Source organism: Haemorhous mexicanus, chromosome 1 (assembly GCF_027477595.1).
Source record: "Haemorhous mexicanus isolate bHaeMex1 chromosome 1, bHaeMex1.pri, whole genome shotgun sequence".
Classification (NCBI taxonomy): domain Eukaryota; kingdom Metazoa; phylum Chordata; class Aves; order Passeriformes; family Fringillidae; genus Haemorhous; species Haemorhous mexicanus.
Window position 1 is genome coordinate 128,679,890 of NC_082341.1, and position 19,023 is coordinate 128,698,912.

Consider the following 19,023-nt stretch of genomic DNA (forward strand, 5'->3'; position numbering starts at 1 on the left):
CAACACATTTCCTGTTACATCACTTGATCTTCCACACATTTTGCAAAGGATGACATGTAATAGAGCAAGGCCAACACAGAGGTGTTGTAATTCTCTGTGTTGTAACATCTACATCCTTTTGGATTCTAACCATTACTTTTACAGTTCAAGTCCTTCCAATGAACCCTTCCTATAGTGTGTGGTGGTCACAATAAGACATTGTCACACTTGTTTCAGAAAATGGCTCATATGTGTTTCAGTACAGACAGGATCTAACATCTGTCTTTATAAAATAAAACACCTGAAAACAGGAGGTTTATGTCATCTTACATAAAATTACTCTCCTTGAGAAAGCAAGAGTTTAGCCTCTTCCATCAATTGGAAAAGCTCTTTAGTTTATCTTAACTCTTTGTTGATTCTTTATTGTACTTCAAGAGTTGTCTAAAGTGTCATCATCCACCTAATACCTAAATTCATCTTCCTTTCTGGTAGCTGCTGGTGAGGAGTTCACTAAACTCATATCTATTCTTCATGGCAGTGTAGGATGAACATAGAAGTACTGTGAACTTCTTTTCCCCACAGATTACAGATCTGGTCTGGGTTATATGTTCCATGCAATTCCTTTGCTATAAGCAATACCCTTCTGCCCTGGCTAATGATGCATACAGCCTGGGAAAAGGATGGCTTCTTCCATCACTGCTTCTTCATCCTTATGCTGACCAACATAATCAGTGTTGCTTTCCTATTAGAAAACGCAAAAAATTAAATTTTGACTAGGAGAAAAAGTATGGAGTAATATATTTTTTTCATGTATATTAGTGCAAAAGGAAGAGTGGCTTCTCTTTAGTTACATGCAGATTTAAAAAAATTATATTAACCTTTATGAATAGATAAGATATAGCGATGTCATATAATGTGTTCTTTAAACCTGCATTTGGAATATACTAGCTTTTTCTTCAATCAACATTTTGAAATAGGATCTCTTAAACATATTGACTGCAGCAGGATTTTTCCATACCTTGGAGTCCCCTAAAATCAGGCACATGATTTTTATTTACATTCTGTTCAAAGCTAAAGTCAAAGAAGTTCATTTGGATGAAGAAAGCAAATAGAGGTTTTTTCCTGATGTTTTAAAAACAAATATTTTAATTGTTGCTTTTTTGAATGGGTTAAAATTTCTCTTATGCTTATGGCACAAGCTGTTCACTCATTTGAGCTCCTAAATACTTGTGGTCCTTCTGAAATTCATTTGATTTAATATTCATGAAAAAATTCACTTAGCTCTAATTTTTACAAGTAAAAGATACAGTCGAGAGCAAACTCTCCATCAAACACATCATCTTTTCTTAGTGTCCCAAAATGGGTTGTAATCTCCTTGAAAACAGTCGGTATTCAGATTTATTTGATGAATAGTTCTTCTCAGGAATTCAATTTGCTAACTTATAACCTTACTCTTGATGGGGACTGCATAATCAAAGTTGCTCAATTTGCAGCCACTACAGCATGAGTTTTTTCACAGCTTGGCTGGAGTAGAAAGGTTTTTATAATAAGGCTGTGGTAGACAGCAGTACCGGATATTAGACTTGTCCCAGAGGGTCCATTCTCCTATAGCTCTGCATGCATAATGGCGGAAGAAGGATATAGCCCCTTGATCTTTAGCACAGAAAAAATAAGAAATCAATTATGTCTGACTTTCTAGCAATGTTCTGCTATTAATTACATTTAATGGTTACAAAACTCACATGTAGGCATCCTTATGAAGAAATAAAGAAGCCAAGGGCCAAGGAGCCAACACATGACTAAACAGGGCACCAGCTTTCAAATTAATGCATGTAAAGCTGCCAGAGCTGCCTCGCATGCACAAAGTATTCAGCTCAACCCCACCCAATGTCTGTGGAAACCTACCCCTGTTCTAATATTAATTTTCTTGTCAGGCTGTGCACAACTAGTGAGCAACCTGAGAAGTGTCTTAGAAAGTGAATTTGTTTAATCAGCTTTCTGCCTAAAGCACCTACTTTTTAAAATACTGAATAAGGGCTCCAGCAAGTAGAAGACTAGAAGTATTTCATTTCGGTAAATGCTGATTTTTTTAAAGCCATTCCTTAGTCTAGGTGCATAGGAAGTGCATCTGTTTGTGTCATGTTCATTTTCTGATTAATTGATAGATAAGTGTTTAAAATGGAACTCCCAAAATGCATTTTGTGTTTAGGACAATGCATTAAACTACTTGACCTTTCAAATACCTTGTTGTCTTCCTGAAAAGCAATTATTTTAGTATTCATCAAAAATTATGCATACACATAATAGCATTCAATTATTTATTCCAAATTTTAATTGCTGTAATTGCTACTCATAATTGTATTTTGGTGGCTAGCAGTATTAGTGAGTAGGACTAAACCAAAAATTTTCATTAAATACCTTATTTACTGAAATATATGAAGTTAAACTCTCATATGTTAACTGTGAAGTCAAATATGCTTGAAGAGGGGGGAGAATCAAAAACATCAACAAGATATTTTCCCATTTCCTAACATTTTGATTTTTCAGGTTAATTTCACAAGGGGACACAGACATAATTTGCAACAGAAGAAGTAGGCTGATTTTCAATTTAACGTTTCATTTTCTTTGCTTTGGATACAAATCTCCTTAAACAAAATATTCTTAGTTAAGCTGCACTTTTTAATGGACAGAATTCCTTCAATTAATAAGTATTTTGGCAATTCAGACGATGGGATTTCCTTTTAGTGAACACTTAGTGATGCTGATTCACCAAACCAGCATACATCTAATCAAGATATAGCAAATAAATAACCTATTTCAAAAAAATAGAGAAGGTGTAATTTTCTTAAAACCATAGGAAAACCATAATCATCACCATTGTGTGTTTCTCCTTCTTGGATTTTGGATTGTTTCCTCATATTGACTGTAGGGTCTCTTTTCTCTTCCATACCCAGTGCCTCTTACATCATCTTCAGATGCTGACTGTGAACCTAAAGAGCATGACTGAACACTGCACTCTGATGGGAAGTAATTACAGTTTTTGTCTGCCACGACGGTGCTCTTAGCTAAATGGTGTGGTTCCTGCATTCCAGATGCATTTAACCTAGGCCATTCCTCATTTAAGTCTTGGGATACCACAGAGAGCCCAGTCTAACAATTACAGCTGCACTGTAAAATCCACTGTTGCATACACCAGACCTGGCAGACAAACCTCCTTCGGCTGGCAGAGGTAGGCAGGCACCCACAGCATGTGTGTCAGGATGCATGGACCACCTTGGAGACATACCTTTCACACTCAAAAAGTTAAAATTCTTCAAATTCAGCTGGGTATCACTGTTTCTGTGTGGACAAATTATTAGGCACAGGCACCAAGCACAAGGATGAGACCTTCAACACAAAAGGAAATCCAGAGACCTTCTTGATGCCACAGTTTAGTGCCATGCAAAAGAGAAGCATTTGCTTGGCCCAGCTTCAAAACAAAATTTTAAATACTGCCAAGAATAAAATGAGCCCACTTCATTCCTGAATAAAATATTTAATCCTTTTTAATTATTTCAGATGCCCTGCTGAGATGTTCTATGTGCTTGGAAATAAAATGGGACAAGCGCCCCATTTGGACCTCATCCCACAGCTTCTTGAGAGAGGTCAGAATATCAGCCTTGAATTTTGACATAACTCTGGTGCTTAGTGCATGAAGGCAGCCTGTCAGAAAGCATCTTACTTTGGGTGGTGTACATATGTGTAAATATGGTATGCATAAAAACTGCTTTTTTTTTTTTGTTTTCACAACTGTGCAATCTGTACCTTCAGTTAGTCTCTTTAGAAGCATTGTTTCTTGAAAATCCACAGGAAATCTATACCTTTTGCAAAACCACAAAAAATATCATTAAGGAAATAAGGATAGCATGATGTTGGGGTACATATAACAGGAAGAAGCAAATTCAGGAATGAAAATGAGACTTAAAGGCAGTGCAGTCTGAGGAAAGAGAGAAGCTCTCGGTTAAAAGACCACTTATATTTGCCCCTAGACAAATATGACCAATACTGATATTGAATGACACCTTTTTTGTAACCAAGCTCTGATTATACACAGTAAAATATGGTAATATTAATATTATTATTATCACTATTGTTATTATTATTTTTAATTTGGACACTCAGTTTGACAATCCCAAGGAACAGCTAAAATTCCCTGCATGTAAATTTCTACCCTCAGCTAAATACCTAGGGATGTTCAGGGAAGAATTAATTGGAAGCAACCAAAAAAAAATAAAGAAAAAAAGAGAAGAGTTACAGTGCCCCAGTGAATAATTTATAGCTGTTTCCTTTTCAACAAAGGGAATGTTGAATGTTTTTGACAATAGCAGGTACATAATTGTTTTATGCTGGGGGCATTTATTGTAACTCATTCATTATATCATCTTGCTAGTTTTCATGGCATGCATTTGTTTGTTCTCTTAGTGGAACAATTTGAATGACAACCAGGAGAAATAGTGGGAGACTGAGTGAGAAAGAGCATGTTAAAAGATTTAAATCAGTTTGATGGACAGCTTGAAAACACCATCAACACCATTAGCACAGGGAAAGCAAAAGGCCTATATCCAGTGACCACCTTTTTAAAAAATGTCTCTTTTTTTTCCAGAACTGTCTTTGTTCATTCATTTCAGTTGATTTGGGTCAGAAAGGAGACTATTACACAATGAAAAGATTAAGACTGTGAAAGAGGAAAAAAAGACAACACAGAACCACATGTGAGAAAATCTTGAGGGGAAAGTCAAATCCATGAGCTTCCTCCAAAGAAATAACTAAACCTGGAAGTTCAACACAGAGAGTGAGACCATATATCTGACAGAATTCTGAGGATTTTGTGACCCTTGTCATGGGCAAAATATTTTAATTATATTGAGTCATTTCTCCACTATTTTTTTTAAGATCTAAAATCTCAGAGTTCTCCGTTTTTTTCTCTCAGATCTTCTCATCAGAGGAAGTACAATTGTGAGGGTTGGTGTAAAGACAGTGAATATGTATGAAAAAGAAGCAGAGTCTTCTTCTAATGGTCAAGCTTTGATAATACACTAATTTTCAGAGGTACAAGCCAGTGTTGTTTCTGTGAACTTGGTGATGCTACCATAACTTCCAGCACCTGATTGGTAAAATCTACCAAAGCCTTTGTAGATTTTTTAATATTAATATTATTATTTCACAGTAAATTATACTTCTAGTTTTGCTCTTGTTTGTGTAAACATAGGTGTAGATATAAGTATAAAAATATTTATGTATTACCAACCTTACAATAGTCAAACATTCTTTCTGGGCTTTATTAATTTCTAAACAGATCTTTTAAGATTTGACTGCTGCAAAACCATAGCAGGAGTTCCTAATAAGCAAATATGAACACAGATAACTGTTCAACACATCAGGTCCCCTGCTCTTCTACCTGTTCTTCAGTAACCATCATCTCCTGCTTTTGCATCCTTCTCCAGTCCTTTTGCAAAAAGGGATTTCGTGTCTTATACAACTTCACTCATTAGTTCAGCTGCATTTTTGAGTTATTGTATTTGACATCATTCTCCTTATTTAGTCAATAGTTAGAACTATTCCCTAATTTGAACATACATTGTAGGAGAGTACCATAAGTTATTCTCTTTCCTTGTTTACTGCTGAGCCATTTCTGCCAACAGCACCTTAAGGTGGTATGCACCTAATCCAAAACCCACTGAAATCACAGCCAGACCAGGTGACTTCAATGTGCTTTGTACACTTGAGGCAAAATCATGGCAATTATTGTTGAATAAAAGGGCCTTTTTTGACCCACACCAAACTCTCCCTGATTTAAAGAGTATAATTATGTGAGAAAGAGCAAGAAAAAAAGCAATTGGTAAAAAATAGCAGAAACACAGTATTCTTAAGGTTGGAAGGGACCTCTGGAGATCATCTAGATCAACCGTCCTGCCAACACAGGGTCACCAGGAGCAGGTTACACAGGAATGAATCCAGGTCGGTTTTGAATTTCTCCAGAGAAGGAGATTCCACAACCTCCCTGGACAGCCTGTTCCAGTGCTCTGCCGAGTTCAATGTAAAGAAGTTCATCTTCATGTTGAAATTAAACTCCTTGTGGTTTAGTTTATGGCCATTACTCGTTCTGTCTCTAGGTACCAACTAAAAGAATCTGGCATCATCCTCTTGGCACCTGCCTTTGAGGTATTTATTTGCAACTGGGAGATCCACTCTCAGTCTTCTATTCTCCAGACTAAACAGGCCCAGCTCCCACGGTCTCTCCTCATAAGAGAAGCTCCAGACCCCTCATCACCCCTGTGGCTTCTGCCAGACCCTCTCCAGTAGCTCCTTGTCTTCCTTGTACTGAGGAGCCCAGAAGTGGCCACAGCACTCCAGATGTGCCCTCGTTAGGGCTGGGCAGGTCACCTCCCTTGGCCTGCTGGCCACACTCTTCCTGAGGCACCCCAGGATCCCACTGGCCCTCCTGGCCACAAGGATACACTGCCAGCTCATGGCCAGCTTGGCATCCGAGGCTGTCAGGCCCCTCTCCACAGAGCTGCTCTCTGGCAGGTGAGCTCCCAGCCTGTGCTGGCTCTGGGTCATTCCCCTCCTGGTGCACTACCAAACACCTGCCCTTGCTGAACCTCATTAAGTTTCCTTCTGCCCAATTCTCCAGCGTGCTGAGGTCCTGCTGAATGTCAGCACAGCCTTCAGGTGTATCAGGCACTCCCCCAGCTTCATATCATCAGCAAACTTGTCAAGGGGGTGTTCTATCCCTACATCCAGAAAATTGATGAACAGTTTGAATAAGACTGGGAAAAAACTGAAAGTGAAAGTGTCAAAGTTTTCATAAAAGTGCTGAATTCACTCAGGAGGTATGAAACTCACATTACTGTAGAAGAGCTAAAATCCAAACATCTGTTGTTTGTATAACAAAATTTGCCCCTTCCCTGCAGGTGCCAGAAACATCAAGACTCTATGAAGGAGAGCCTAGGAGATGTCAAGATGTTAATAAGGGTCAGGCTCTTTCTCTTCTTGAAACCTGTAGCCTGTGATGAAATTGTCACCTTCCTTGTGTGTTAATAACATCAATGTGAATAATAAACTTCATCTTGAGGAGCAAGATGGGACTATGTTTATCAGCTTATTTAGCTATGTCACTGAATCATGGACTGCTGTGGTTTGGAAGGGAGCTGAAAGTTTATTTCCTTTCAGTGGCCTCCCATGGGCAGAAACACTACCCAATATGTAACAGTCTAGAATCCCATCAGAAAATTCTCGTTCCCATAGAATTAATTGGAGTCTTGCCACTGAATTCAGTGCAGCCAGAATGTCATCAAGGGGTTTTAATAGGCCCGACTACCCCCAAAAAAAAAGCAAGGAAGGTTTGGCTGTCAGTGACTTATGCAAGATTTCAGTCAGCAATAAAAGCTAAATCAACTAACTGAGAGCACTATTCTGAAACCACAAACTTTTTCCTTCCCAAATATACAGGAAGCTTAGATAACAGAAGAGCAGTATGTAGATGGGAAACAGAGGAAATGGTAGAAAAATATATATATTTAGTTAGCTATTTTGAGAGCTGTAACATTTAGAATTTCAATATTTTTCAACTTTTAATCTCTTTCACATACTACTTTGATTACATTTAATTGGACTTGGACTAGGGTTGTGGGGTTTGGTATTTTTTGGGTTTGGGTGGGGTTTTTTCTTTCCTTTTCTTTTTAAAAAAACAGGTGGAAAGTGAAAAATAGCTTTGAAGCTCAAATCAGTTTTAAAATGCCTGAAACTCCTTAATATAAAAAAAAAAAATTATCAAATCATTTAAACATGTCTGATGTTTACTGTTTCAGATGTCAAATGTTTTCCTGAAATTAAATTTTCTGCTTTTACTGTGATTTTTTTTTTCCTAACTAGTTGAATTGTAGAAGAGATGAGTGTTTGGTGAGAGTACCTGATAGAAAAAATAAACATCTTGAATTTAGTTCTTTTTAGCTCAGGAAGAACTATAATAAATGAAGATAGAGGATAACAGTTGACATGCTTTTTTCAAACTAAAATATAGAGCATGCTGCCATCTTCCTGCATTAAATGCATTACATATACATACATATAAACACATATACATCTGCATATATATATTTAAAAACTGAATGCATTTTTGGAAGAGGAAATCAAAGCATTCTTTTGTTTAAAGACTCTATGATTTTCTTACTCTATAGGCTACAGTTAGTACACTGAAATTTACTAGGATGCTTAGCATTCCTGGTTATGGATCTAATGCAGTATTTTTTTTATTCTCATTCAAACCATCTGTTTATTTTATTTTAATGTATCATGCCATAACTCCATGTAATTATGGACATCCAGTCTTCCAAGACAAACAGCTGACACCTGGAGACATGTAAGGAATAGCTCGTAAGTTAGAGTTATCTGCCCAACTCTCATTACATTGACATTTAAACCATATTCTATAAAGTTCAAGTTAAACCAAAAATATTATTCAGTGGTTCTTGGATTCAGAAATAAACATACAATGGGCTAGACAGGGATTGTCAGGCTGTCATTATAATACTGGCTGTTAACAACCACAATTAAGGAAGACTACATATCAATTATTATTTGTCTGGAACATGAACTTCCCTAAGCATGAAAGGAAGTGATGCAGCCTGTACTACTGTCTCCACTCTCCAGCTAATTAGTACTGTTTTTAATGGCTTCATCTGCCCAGGATCAATTGTCTAATGGGGAACAGTTCTCTGTCAGTTAATAAGGTGAGGAACTGTATAATGTGATTATGTCTGGCTCCAAAATAGTGCTTCAAACAACACTAAAACAATCATGTGATGGAATAAATAGACTGAGGCAGGACTGCCAGATAATTCTGGAGAAAGCAGATTGTTCCAGTAAGGGTACAAATGTCTGATACAAGAATGTGTGGCACCCAGTAAGGGAAGACTAGGACATTGTCTAGAAATGCTGGAAGTTTAATTAAGAGAAAGAGACAGTGGCAATGTGCATTTAAACTGGTGTTTAAAGAACATTAGCACAAGGAATGTGAAAGGGAAGGACTCTATTTCCAAAAATACTTGCAGCAGAAATAAACTGCTTTGTGGTTGTCCCGCTTGGAAGAGCATGCATTTTAAACTTTCCATTCAGAAAACGCCAGCCAGAAAGGTAAAAAACAGCTTGATTATGTACACTGTATGTCTCCGGGCTGCAAAATTTGGGCTAGATGTATAAGCATGCTTACTTCATTCCTCTTGTTCTGCAAGATAATTGGACAATCTCCTTTTGGCCTTTTACAGGGAGTTTGATAGATTACTGACTATCAGAACGGCAGCATTGGGTAACTTGGCACTGATATGCACGAGGCAAAGCAGGAGGTGTAAAAACTTCTTGATTTCTTTCTCCTACAATTGATCACCATTACCCACAGGCTAATTGGCATTGTTCTTGGTGTTTACAAAAAAAGGATTATGCCAAGCCCTTATAAGAACAGAATGCAGGCTTTATGGTATAGGAAATAATGAAGCTTCATAATTAAGCAAGTATGGACATTGCTGGCTTGCTTGCGTTCGAGACAGGGGGGGAGAATAGCTGGTGAAAGCACTGGAGCAATACCCAACACATGCATTTTTGTATTCCAGACCTACTTCCCTCATCTGCCTTTTTTAGTGACATCAGTTTTTCCTTTACTGTCCTTTGCAGCACTGTTTTTTTCTGTTAAAGATACCAACTGTCCTCCTTTGGATAGAAAAAACCACTGAAAAGTAATGAAGAGAAAAAAGAGGGGTATATTTAATAGGACCTCCCCTAATGAAAGGGTTTCTCTCAAACACCTGAGGTTTGCACATTTACAATTACATTCAGATATATTAATGGAAAGTAGCTATAAAGGTTTACCCCTTCTTCCATAGTCGACTTAAGCCATTTGAAAACAATTCACATGCCTCAACACACAATCACTTACACAGTTCTTGAGCCCATCAGAGGAAGAAACTAGAGTTTCAGATCTTTCGATTTCAACACCACCAGACTTTCCTTGGTAACCTGTACTGCAATCCTGTTTGAACCCATTGTGTCTGGAAAGATCATCAGAGTTGACACTGGATGTCTACACCTTGCTCGCCTTCTGAAGTTTTAACCTGCACTATTTGTACACATGAAACATAAAAGCACTGCACAAAAGACTGCAATAACTTAAAAAAAGATGTAACAACCATTGCATGGGGCAGCACTGTGAAGCCCATATTTGCAGAAAAAGGAAGATATTTGCATTCTTTGAAAAGAATGCAGAACAACATAGTCAAAACCTAAAAATGTGAGAGGAAAATAAAAAACTAATTCTTCCATCTGAGTAACATCACCTAAGAATGGATATAATTTTCAGCACATGGACTACCTGACTCCAATTTTTTTCTTTCTGTTTGTGGTAAAATTCATTTCCAGCTAAATATTGTTGCTGACAACTGGAATTTGCATCCAAGGAGAGATTTTAGCTATTGCACATGGAAGGGGTAGCAGTCATCTATCTACTTCTCTTTAGCTAATGTCACACTTAGAAAAGAGAAAATTCTGAATGATACTGCCTTAGGTCCTTCTCTCAGCTCACTACTAAAAACCATTTCTTGTAGCCCATTACTGCAAACAGATAGAGCATTATGTAGCATGGACAGTTCAGGACTGAGTCAAGGCAGAATTGCATTTTCTCAGACCTTCATGGCATGGTAAAATGTACTGGTTCTCAGAGAGACTGGGATCCATTTCTTGTGCATAAAAATGCCAGATGTGTTCAATGGACAATGAGAGAGATTTGTGAAAGAAATACTGTTTAGGAGGGGAAAACAAAGAAGCAGTTTTGAATTTGAAACCATGTGGGGATAAATGCAAAAGTAAAGAGGAGAATAAGTTCTAGTTTTTTCCCTTCTCCAAATGTGTCTTTCAATCATCACTGAATAAATTTCCTTAAGTAAACTTGGAGGCATCAGCAATTCACATAATTTATTAGTGAAAGCTAGAAAATTTATCATCAAAACAATAGTGGGCTTTCTGGGAAAAATTATAGAAGTTTAGATATCTTCAGATTCCAGATAATTTTTAAGATACAATAACAAATATCCCCAGAGGGATAAGGAAACCAGCTATTCTTTTAAGCAGGAATAATTTTTCATAATGTAACGAGTGTTTTTAACTTGATACATGCTCTCACACACTTTCTTTCAATGTTTTAAAGGGTTGGTTAAAAAAAAAAAAAAATAAATTTGACACACCACACGTCACTATCAATTAACAATTACATTTTCTTTACAGATTTGGCTTAGGTGGTTTTTACTTCAAACAGAACATGCAAAGATACCTTATATACCAAAAACAGTCATCAATTAAATCCATCACAGAAGGACTTTTGCTTTTGCTACTGAATAAGTGAGAACATGACAAATAATAACATGAATGTATCAGTGCTCTAGGCCTTACTTCAGAAATAGAGTTTATAATTACTGAGTGGCTGAACACAAATTTTGCTTTTCAATATCAGAGGACTTCACAAGTGCTCAGGGTAAAACATTTCTAGTGGTTCAGGAAGTTACACAAGGTACTAACACAGAGAAAAATGCTTAAGGTAGTATTGTGGAGGGCATAAAGAACACTGGTGTACGTACATACAGCTTTGAGAAACATAAAGCAGTGATCATTTTTGTCTAATCTTTTAGTGGCCCTATTAGCCAGGGTCTTTTTAAGTGAAAGCAGAAATTGCACTACACACAGGCATTTCATCTAATAGTGAACACAAGAATAAAATTTTATTTACATAGGCCACGGTTTTGAAGGAGAACCTGAAGGATTCCCTCACCTGATGTGAATTCACACTCCTGAGACACAAAGTGACACTAGACTAAAACCTAATGGAAATAGAGATTCTCACAACACCTCTACCAGTTTCTTTCTGAAAAAGAATTGCCCTCTCTGTAGCTGGGGACATAAGGAATTTAGTATGTGGCAAAGCTCCCAGCTTTGAGAGGGGAAACCCAGAACACATCATCAGTGAAGCAAGGCCCTGAAGGAGGCTGCACCTCTGGCAGCTCAGCTGACAGACATATACATCGAGGATTTCTCCTTCAAAGTATATAATGGATTAGAAACATGTAACATAAGCTCACGATGCTTAGCTATTGCAGGAATGATTGGTGACAGGAAACCAAAAATCCCCAGGAAAGCAAAATGGCAATGGCTAGGTTTGGAAGTGGTGCTCACAGAGAAAGGGAGGCCAACAGATTTTGCTCCTGTCGGGTTATTTTACTATCTGTAAAGCTCTCTATTGAAGATTACAGAGTCCAAAGGGGAAAAATATCACCAGCTATTTTCACAAAGACAAGTGAAGAATTCTGTCCAGGTGGTACTTTTAGGTCACTGGAGCAGGAGAAGGAGGAAGGGTTGAATTTATTGAATTAAAAGTGAGAGATGATCTGTGAAACATCTTGACACTAGGACAATGTACCTTATTCTTGTAAAACAAGAAAGAGATGTTTACTCAGAGTATATTTTGCTTTTTTGTGATATTTGTGGCATTTTGTATCACTTCCCACTCTTCCTCCTCCACTTTTAAGGTACTTTCCTGCAATGAGTTGGAATGCTACCGTAGCATCCTCTGACCCCTCATAATTCACTTCATTTTTCACTTCTGAAAGGATGGCCCTTATGGAGGGAACTGATACATTTATACTGAGAGGATTAAGCAAAGGCCCCAAGGTTTTGTTGATCAATTCACTCCAATGGAAAAAAGTACTTTGGATGTCACCACCCTGACATCTTTCCTCTTTCAATAGCTCACTGAAAACTTTCCATCAAGTACATTTCATAATGTACTTGATGGAAAGTTCATAAATTAGAAAAGTTTTCCACAAATATTTTAGACTATCTAAACAATGTGATTTTAAAATCATGTCTAGTGGCAATTGATTTGTTTCATAATTATGGTCCAATTCAGAAAGGCAGTTAGAAGCTGAAGTATTAAACTTCTGATGAAGGCAGTGGTGTGTAAATATCTGCTTTCTTATCAGGTATTAGATGCATTTACCTTTCCCTTCATTTCTTTGATATGCTACCTGGACAAAGCCAAAGCTTCTACTGAAGCATTTTTCTTTGCCAGATAGGACTTAAACATAACGAGTGACATAACAAAAAATAAATAATCAGATATTAAATATTTAGACAATCTTTCTAAGGACTAGATAGGGAATAGTTGAGAACAGATTGCCTGAAGAAATTGAGGACCCCAGTACTGATTGGGAACAGATAGGCATCTCTGAAGACTGGAACTATTGCTGCTGTTGTCTGGAATCCAGAGGTCTGACATAATAACTTTCTCTTTCAATCTATCATCTTATTTCATAACTACCCACTGAAAATTGCCAGTAGTGTGCAGGTAACCCACATGCAAACAAAATTGCACAAAGCACGGTACTAATTGCATATTGTTTATGTTCTACCAATGGGCTCAGTTTGGTTATAATCTTGCTTAGTTAGAGAAAACAAGTTTCTTATGTAAAAGCAAAAGCTATGAACTACAGACATAGGAAAGCTTCAGGATAATCTGTATATTTATTGTTTTACTAATATTAACCTTCTGTTTATATACTGCTAAATAACTTGTTTGGCAAGATGGAAGAATGGTAGTTGCCTAAACAAAAAGTGAAAATATCAATTATTGCCCTGGTAGAGGAAAGGAAGAAAAATCTCTCTCTGTTGTCATAGTATGATTGTAGGTTAGCAATACCTGAGCCCTAATCCTTTTAATGATGCTTGGCTGCTGCCCCTTTCTCATCTCAAGTGGGTAAGTTGAAAGCCTGGCTGTCTCCCATCCCTCCCTCCTTTGTGCCTGACTGCATGGGAATAAAGCGGAGGTGGGGAAGGCTTTGCACAGCAGCAGTGTGGGAAGGAGGAACAGCCTGGCACCAGGGGGAGGTCACCATGTCCTTCCCAGCCCCTCAGCAAGTGCCAAACACCCCTCAGGATGTTCACATGATCCTTCTTGCTGCTGTCTCCTCCTCAAATCCCACTGACTTTTCCTCATGGCCCTTTACCCCACCATGGTTTTATTTCCAGGTGGGATAAACTGAAAACTTTTTAATGCTGCTAAAGAAAATCAATCATGAGGAACAAAAGAAGCTTAGGTCTGATTTAGGCTCTATTAATATAAAACTGTTAGGTGGAACAGCCAGGCTCAGCAAGAACCAAGCTGTGAGGGAGCTACCCATAGGAACAGCTTCACAAATCTCTCCATGGGCCACTAGCAGCTTAACAACTGCATGCAATTATTTAGATGTATAGTTTATTTCTGCATAATTTATGCAGATACATTTTCAGCTATTTTGCCCAAATACAAAATAATAGTTTCATGATTACAGCATCATCTGGGGACATCAAAGCACTCCACCATTATGATTCACATCCCCATTAACGATAATGCACAAGACAAATGTGAATCTTTATTAGGCTAATTCTATTTTGCCCATTTTGTAGATGAGTAAGTGGGAGCACAGAGAGGTTAAGTGATTTGCCCCAGGTCGAAGAGTGAAATCTGGAAGTAAAAACAATGTGTGAGTATGGCCTAAAAGCCATATACATTACAATTAAATAATGAGGTATTCCACAGCAAAAGAATTCTAAAAACTGGGGCTTCATATCCTACCTAGTTATGGGTTTAACAGGTAATCTTGCATTCCCCACAAATCACTTCCACTGATCACAAAATAGCTCTGAAGAATGGGGAACCAGAAAAAGAAAAAAAAAAGTGGTTTTTTTCCTCCCTAAAAAGCAAATAAAATAGGAAAAAATGCTGCTAAAGTTGCAGCAATAAGAAATCATCTGTCCTAAAATGACAGTGATTTTTTTGCAGTAGTATCCCTATCTCAAATGTCTTTGATAAACAGACAGCCACTAAAGCAAACCCCTGTGGTCCACAGGAGAGTAAAAGAAAAGGAAAGATTTTTCCTTTAAATACCAAAGTTTTACAGAGCTCTTGTTGATTTATTAATAAGGCAGATGTAATTAACTCCCATTATTATTAACTTAAGGGTCACTAACCTAAATTGTTAACTACTGCTTCTGCAGTTGAGTTTCTAATCAATGCCTGCCTCATAACTAGAAATCCAGCAAAAAACTTTCTTTCTCTAGTGAGGATGTATTTTCAACACAGGATTTATAACACACTCAGAAAAGTATAGCAAGCTAACAACAGACAAAAATGCAGCTAGCTCAAAATTTTGAAGTAATCATTATTTTTCTTTTTTTTTTTTTTTTTGTTTTCCTTCAAGATAAAAAAGCTAATTTACTATCTTCAGCCATTTAAATGAGCATGACATTTAAAAGAGCCCACATGCTTCACATTATTTAAGATTCTTAACTATGCTCTGTTGTTTAAATTGAGTAGAATTTGCAAAGTTTTAGTCACAAGACACTTTCAGAAGAGACTTCACTGTGCAGAAACTTCCACTGATTAGTTATTATTTATTATGCATTAGAAAGAGAAAAACATAGGGAAAAACAGGCATTGACTCCTGCTGTGTTTAAACAGTTTCATATTTCCCATTAGATCCATTAGACACTGTCGTCACTTAAAGTAAATGTTTAACCATTAAGTAGGGAAAAATCTGGAAAGTCCCTTCTTTTTCTCTCCCAGAGCCCCATTAAAACTTCGTAGTGTTACCATGCTGAGAGCAGACACATCCTTTTGCTGAACATACAGCTGACAAAACCTTAGCAGAATGCCAGAAAAGTCAAATATATCCCTTGATGTGGCAATGAAGGAACATGGTTCACCTTGGTTTTGGTGTTATCTTCACTTCAACTGTTGCAGTATACAAACAGCCAGATTCTGGAATTTCAGTGTTTCCACAATATCTGTCTGTGTGTTTTATTTTATATTTGTGTGTGTTCAATTGTATTGAGAACTCCTGGTCCTGAGTGGCTGCAAAATTGTCCCTTCTGACGTGTCATCAAAGCATTGCAATGTTCAGTGGGGCTCTGGAGTTCAGTGCAGACTGAGGGAGTGAAGAGCAGGGTCCCTTGGTAGGGCATGTTTAAAAGGTTTTGTCTAAAGGATTCTTCCAGAAAGCTCAGTGTTCTGTTTGAACAAATACATTCTTTCCCAGAGGAACTGGGTGTCAGCCAGATCTTAACCACACTACCATCAAAAGTTATTCCTTACTGACACACCAAGCAGCAGCTGGCCAACTTTTTTTTTTTTTTTATCTGAATATGAACTTTCAACAAAAATCCCTTGGTCAACAAAGGAAGAGCCTTTTGTCATGAACTCCCAGAATAATAGTCTCATTCATCAGAAAGCACTGAGCATGCAGTGATAAACTCCAGTGCAGCTGCGTTGTTTTTCTTGTATCTCATTTTCATATCTCTGATGAGTTCAGCTTCCTCTGATTCACAAGGTAGGGAGATCTACAAGGAGGCAATATCTTCATGCACTACAAGTTCCCTTTTTGTCTTAGCTAATCCTCTCATTTCAAAACTGCTCTGCTGCAGTCAGTCCAATATTTTTTTGTTAGCATTAGGTTTGCATATGAATCACTAAAGGTTAATAATGTTTTCTGGATACCTGAGAAGTCCATTCATGCAATATATAAAAGACTGTGAACTTTCCCATCCCAATACATGTTTATGAATATGCCATAAAATTGCTGACATTATTAAGTTAGCTGGCTCAAATTTAAGACTAAAGTAAATAATCAAGCTCATTGCCTTTGGAATCAATAATAGCCCATTTCACCTCCGGTTTCCTTCACTGATAATTTCCTTGGAAAAAAGTTGCTAAGTGTAGTGTCAACATCAGTTCTAGATACACTTCCCTTTGAATTATAAAATTCTAGTAAGTTAAAGGCAGGACTGATCAAAACTGAAATATGAATTTAGTAAATTATACTAATATGATATATCCAATAAAATAATTTTATTTAAAGTTCAAAGATAATTTTTAAAAGCAGAAAGAAACCATTCATTCCAAATGAAAAGTTAGAGATTTACAGACTAATGTGTTTTCCAAGATTTTGAGTTATTTCTTCGCTTCTCAGTTATTTTCATAGGTGCTCCTCATGGTTCTCTCCAGTTGAAGAATTTTTATAAGTATGTGACATCTATAGGAATGCCAAAGTAATGTGTCATGATTTTGCAAAGCATTTAGCTAGAAGCAACAAGACATATTAAGTTCCTTAATAAGTTAATCACTTCCTTATACACTTCAGTATGAAGCTGCAATTGATAAAAAATATTGAGTTCACCAAGAAAAGCTACAAATAAATACAAATAGAAAACCAAAAATTATGTATGTTGGGGTGAATATAATCTGATCATTTCCAGCTGATAATTTCACTAATTTCGTTATGTAACTGAAATAGAAGAGAATTAAGACAGCTGACATACATTACTTGAATAACTGTTCTTGTTTTTTTTTCAGCTCAGTGTTACAAATAACTGGAGTTACTGCTCATTATGAAAAGAGCTGTATTTTTTTAATTTTTAGCCATAAATTATTTCAAATTATATTTTTTTTTATATCGGAATAAGAATTGTTATTTTTTTAAATAGTTATGTCAGCTCTCACAAACATAGTGCACTCTAATTTGGATTTGCAGTAGTGTATGACAGCTCAAAATATTTCTTATCACAGTTCAGACGAAAATATGAATCTATAAATGACATAAAATATTGTTCAAAATCACCTACCCTATTGCAAATCGAGTCTATTTCCATACATTTTTGTCAAGCTATGCTGGATTTTCACTAATATAGCAAGCCATAACGACTTTATCATCTGAATGTCAAAAAGCATGTATCAAACATTTCATAGAGAGAGATTTGTGCAAAATTTCATTTCCTCACTGAAAGCCATGCAAGAATTTGTTTCTATCACAGGGTGAAACCTGGAAATATCCACATTTCTTCTCTTGTCTTCTTTGTCTCTCAGGATAGATTGAACAGAGAATTTGGACTAGTTCCTACACTCTTCATATTCAGTTCTTTTTTACTTTGATGCACATCAGTGCTAAGATACAGACAGAAGAACAATATACCCACCTTGTTTAGGCCTTTCAGGGTCAGATTTAATGGCAAATACAAAACAGATACTGGAGTTGAAAACATTTTTGTCTGTACCAGTGGAGTATTTGGAAATGGTTATCAAAAACATTATTTACAACTTTGTCCACAATTTAATGCATTTTTGGCAGCTCTTCATTTGAAACACCCTTGCTAGAGGTTTTAACGAGAAGTTAAAAAGCTGAACATAGATTAAATAGGGAAAATTATTTATAAATATAAAGAAAGAAATAAAAATAATGTTAAATTTTCTCCAACAGCATAAACTGATTAAGAGGGATTGTTAACAATTGATAGAAAATCTGGTGGTTATTTTTGAGAGCTTTAACCCTGGGGCTATAAACATACACAAAAAAACCCATGAAGTAGAATATGGCGTTCTATGTGAACAGTTGCACTTGGGATTTTGCTATACATATTTTAAAAATATTTTTTGTATTTTGGCATATTAAAAACTCTTTTAAAGCCTTTTATTTTAAAATGAAGACACATAGATATTCAACTCAAGGAAAAAAGAATAATAGTCATATAGATATCACTGAATCCGAATTCATGTAATGTCAACATGGAAGAAGTTTTAAATTAAACCTTAAAATGAACCTAGTTTATGCATCCCTCTCACACTGAAAAAGAATAGTAAAAGTGTATTCTACTTTTCATTACAACATTGTATGTATAATAACAATACAAGTAACATGCAAGTATCAAAGAACCTTTTGATAAGGTATTCCTCACCACAGTTATTTATGCTTGCAACAAGTTAGGAGACCACATTGTTATATGCTGGTAAAAGTATCCTATGGTCCCTGTTTAATTCCTAGAGAAACCTGTCAGAGGTAAAAGATGTGCTACAAAAGGGATAAAAAGTAAAGAACATGTCTATTATCAATTTAATGACAGGATAGACGTTGCCTTCAAAGTTTTTCCTGTTACGAAGCC